General features: G+C 46.4%; 1 pseudogene; it reads left to right on the top strand.

Moving 5' to 3' along the window:
* Nucleotides 1–3418: 3418 nt before the first annotated feature.
* On the top strand, nucleotides 3419–4118 carry LOC127235530 (coiled-coil-helix-coiled-coil-helix domain-containing protein 2-like; annotated as a pseudogene).
* The last annotated feature ends 873 nt before the right edge of the window (nucleotides 4119–4991 follow it).

Raw genomic sequence — 4991 nt, 5'->3', positions numbered from 1 at the left:
ACCATCTGCAACTCTAGTTTCAGAGGATCTGATGCTCTCGTCAGACATCTTGGTGCTCAGGAAGCAGGTCAGCCTGGCCTGCACAGCAAGGCCTGTAGTGCAGGGGGTGGTCTCCCTACATCTGTTTATAAGTTCTGAGAACTTCCTTAGAATCAAATTGAAGATGCACAAGTGGGACAAAGGCCTGCATATCTGTACGTTTGTACTTTTAACATAGGCTTCCTGTGGAGTTGGTGCTCTGCCCACGCGTTACCAATTCCCATCTCAATTGCAAGTGCCTTTTCCATTTCCTGTGAGTCTGAGGATTAGCAATTCTTCACTTTTTTACTAAAAGATAAAGGAAAAGGGTCTTCCTGAGCCAGCATGGTGGTTCATGTCTATAATTCCTGCACTTCAGCCTGAGCTATATAATCAGTTTTAGGACAGCCTGAGCTAAAGTAAGACCCTGTTTGGAAAAGGGAGGCAGGAAAGGAGGCACACTGGCTGGTTGGTGATGTAGTTCATTCTGTAGAGTCTACCAAAGCCCAAGTTCAGCTCCCAGCACTGCATAAGCCAGATGTAATGGCCTGTATTCTCAACACTTGGGAGGTAGAGGCAGGAAGTTCAGGGTCACCCTCAACTCTGTTTGAGGTTAGTTTGGGATACACAAGGCCCTTTTGTAATTAATGTTTTTTTAATTAATTTTTTATTTTATGCATGCTTTCTTCTTGCATGCATGTTAATTGAACATGTGTCTGGTGCCTTCAAAGGCCTTGGGGGCATTGGATGCCCTGGAAATGGAGTTATAGAAGGTTGTAAGTTGCCATATAAGAGCTGGGAATGGAACCCTGGGCTCCTGAAGAGCAGCAAATACTCTTAACAAACCAGCTCTTCGGCTTTGATCACTGAAAAAGCATCTACATACTTACAGGTTATTCGTATTTTATCCTTTGTGGAATATGTTTGGGCTTTCTGCCTGATTTTGTTACTATTTTCCTTTATTTTTAAAAAGGTTATTTTTGGGCTGGAGAGTCAGCTCTGAGGCTAAAAGCATGCACTGAACTTCCAGAGAGCAATTCCAGAGTTCAGTTCCCAGCACCTACATAGGCGGCTCACAACTACTTGTAACTGCAGCTCCAGGGGCTCCCGATCTTCTGGCTTGTGATGCTCACAGGACACTGTGGAGGTAAGGTCTCTCCATACAGCTTTATGTGGGGGTCTGGGGATTGGACTTGGGACACCAGGTGGGCGCTTGCAAGTGCCTTTACACACCGTCATTTCGATGGCTCTTATTATATTAACAGTAAGGATCTACTGGTAATACTCATTATTTATTATCCTGTATTACTTTTCCTGTCATGTATCTTCAATGTAGGATTTTTCCATATATCTCAAGCTGGCTGTCGGGTCATGCTAAGAAAGCATGATTTTCCCTTCCTCACCATGGTTCACACTCTGTGAAAAAAGGAATTGCATGCTGAGTTCATGATACAAAGGGTATCTCCCTGTTCAGACAGCCATGGTTAGTAGCAAGCCACAACAGACTTTAGACCAATAGTTCTCAACCTTCCTAATGCTGTGCCCCTTTAACACAGTTCTGCAATCACAAAATTACTTTGCTAATTCATAAATGTAACTATACTACTGTTATAAGTCATAATGTAAACACCTGTGTTTTCCAATGTCTTAATCGATGTCTATGAAAAGGTCAACCCCCCCAAAGGGGTCAAAACCCACTGCCTTAGACCACTGAACAGCCAACCCTGAGAAGGAGCACTAAGTGCTTAGGTGAGTCTATCTATTGCCACCTTCTTGGGAAAGTAAGCAACAAAAAAATACCCATGCAGGACAGTACCAAGAATGTGGTAGCAATACATTTCACCCAGAAACACAGAGTACTTCATAAATGCCAAGCCTCTCCCCAGGGGTGGGACAAAAGAAACATCTTAATCTTTGAGTGCCAGGCATAGTGACACACGCCTGTGATCCAGCACTCAGGAAGCTGGGGCAGAAGACTGCTGAAATAAATAAATAAATATATATATATATATATATATATATATATAATGTTCTGGGCCAGCCAGGGCCACAAAGTGAGACCTGACTCAATAAAACAAAACAAGTTAGGTGTGGTGGCACACACCTTTAGTTCCAGCATTTGGGAAACAAAGGCAGGTGGATTGCTGTGAGTTTAAGGCCAGCCTAGTCTACATAGTGATTTCATGCCAGGCAGGGCTACAAAATGAGACCCTATCTCCCAAAATAAATAAATAAAAACAGGCACCCAGCATCACTACTTATCAACACTTGACATTTCGTGTCCTAAGGTCAATGGGTCCAGAATTCAAAACAAGCATAAATGTCCTTGGAAGTGAGACTAGCAGCAAAAATACTTCAGTCTTTACCTTGGAAGAGACAGATTCCTGCATGTTGTCCTCTGACCTTCACACATATGCTGTGGCATGTGCACACTAATACATATACAACCGCATAAATAAACGCAATTTGAAATAGCTGGGCAGTGGTAGTACTTGACTTCAATCCCAGTACCCAGGAGTGCAGAAGCAGGCAGACCTCTGAGTTCAATGCCAGACTGGTCTACAGAGTGAGTTCCAGGTCAGAAACCCTGTCTCAAACCAAACCAAACTGAAAATAACATTCTTTGTAGGGGTGGGACAACTTGCAGGAGTCAGCTCTCTTCTTCCAATGGGTCCCAAGAACTGAATTCAGGTTCTCAGGCTTGACAACATGCACCCTTTCCCACTAAAGCATTTCACTAGCCCAAGTGAGAGAGGGAGAAAGAGAAGATGTGGGAAGGGAGGGAGGTTGGGTGGGAGACAGACACAGACAAAGGAAAATAAACGGGACTTGGTTAACAGGATAAGCAAATTGGAGGGGAAGAGAAGACTCATGGGCTGGAGATGCTCAGTGGGAAGAGCGCCTGCCCCACAGCATCAAGATTGTTTCTGTGGACACAAGCTCTCCTATAAACCAGTTTTGAGGTGAAGGCTGGAGAATCAGTGGGCTTACTGATCCAAAAACTAGCTCCAGGTTCATTCTCGTCTCAGAAGTGGAACATCTGACATTCGCCTCTGGCTTGCAGACACACACACGCACACACTCCAAAAGAAAATGAAAGGGTGACTCCTGAAAAAATCATTAGGGTTTTTGCTTGAGATGGGATCTTATGTAGCTAAGAACAACCTTCTAACTCATGATTCTGCCTACATCTCCCATGTACTGGGATTCAGACACTTGCTTCCATGCCTGGTTTATGTGTGTGGTGATCAAACCCAGGGTTCCATGAATGCCAGCCAAGTATCCTACCAACTGAACTACATTCAGTTTGAACTGATTTTAAGACATCCAAAAACAAATCAAATAGGCATCTGGCTTTAAGATCAAGAACTCAGGGCAGTTTGTCGTCTTTGGACTCAGAGTGTGAGGAGTCAAGATGCCTCGAGGAAGCCGAAGCCGTTCTTGCCAGGTGGCCCAGGTGGCCCATCCGGCCAGCCGGGCCCCTCAGATGAGGGCTGCTCCAAGACATGCGCCTGCAGCTCAGCCTCCAGCAGCAGCTGCACCATCTGCAGTTGACTCACCTGCTGCTGCACCAGGCAGCCAGGCCTGATGGCCCAGATGGCAACCACTGCAGCTGGCGTGTCTGTGGGCTCTGCGGTGGGTCACACCCTGGGTTATGCCATCACCGGGGGCTTTGGTGGAGGGAGCAGTGCTCAGCCTGCAAAGCCTGACATTACCAGGAGCCCCGGGGAGCCCAGCAGGTGGGCCAGCATCTCGTGGGCCTTGCTCTCTTGAGATCAAACAGTTTCTGGAGTGTGCCTCTGCGAGGGCTTCAATGAGGTGTTGCGGCAGTGCAGAATTGCAAATGGTTTAATCTAATCAAGAAGTTGAAACTGAAGAGATTGAAATGGGCTCTGTCTAATTTATAGTGCAAGTGTGCACCCTGAATAAACAAACCTTATTTCTAATAGCTCCATTGCTTCGGAAAAGCCACGAATGAGTCCTAACTATAAAGCTATTCACTCAGGCTTGTAGTATTGAGACTGGGCAGGTGATGGCCTCCTTGAACCAACTGTATTGTTTTCTGTGAGTTAATGAAGATAAAATTGTTTGACTCTGAACTCAGACGTGTGGTATTAGGACTTGCTTATGAGGCATCCCCTCGCTAAGAGTGGCAAGCAGAGCCAAGCACAGCTGGGATGGCCTGGGGAAGAGGTGAGCAGCGAGAGGGGCCCTAAACAGTCTCAAGAATTTACAACTTCTATCAGATGAAAGCAATACACCAAAGCAAAACATATGGGCCGCAGCTGCAGAAGCATCCGGGCTCAGATCTGCTGGACAGGAAGAGATGGCCTGTAATCACAGCACTGCAGAGGTGGAGGCAGCATGTAAGTTAGAGGCCACCTGCGCTACAGAGCAAAACCCCATCAAAAGGAAGGGGATAAAGGAAGAAGGGAAGGAGGGAGGGAGGGAGGAAGAGGGGGGAAGGAGGAAACAAGGGAGGGAGGGGAGAGGGAGGGAGGAGATGGGGGGGGAGACAAGAGAGGGAGGGAAGAGGGGGAGAAGATAAAAGAAGGGAAGGAAGGAAACTTTCAAAGAGAAGCTGCCGTAATCCCCTGCCCCACATCGTAGGCCTGCTTCAGTTCTGCCGGCCGAGGTTCAAACCCTCCAGGTTACTGAATCAATGAGTGGCTCCCATCAGCCTGGCTGAGACTTGCTCAGACTGCACTACGGCAAACAGCGCTTTCTGGTTCTTTCCTTTCTCCGCCCTGCAGTCTGAAATCATGCGCTTTTACTCTTCTAGTTAGGCACAAGTTATCATTTTTAGTGAGATAATTTGTTACTTAGAGACAAATGTACTCCACTCCAAATGACAAAACCACCCACGAGCTGACAAGAAGAGACAAGAATGATGCCCACAAATGACAGGCTGCAGGGCAGATAGTGTACACGTTAAAAAGGAAAATAACCCTCTTAGGTACATAAAACAAGAG

Source organism: Phodopus roborovskii, unplaced genomic scaffold (assembly GCF_943737965.1).
Source record: "Phodopus roborovskii unplaced genomic scaffold, PHOROB, whole genome shotgun sequence".
Taxonomy (NCBI): Eukaryota; Metazoa; Chordata; class Mammalia; order Rodentia; family Cricetidae; genus Phodopus; species Phodopus roborovskii.
Note: the sequence above shows the minus strand (reverse complement) of the source record. Positions and strands in the feature narration are given on the sequence as shown.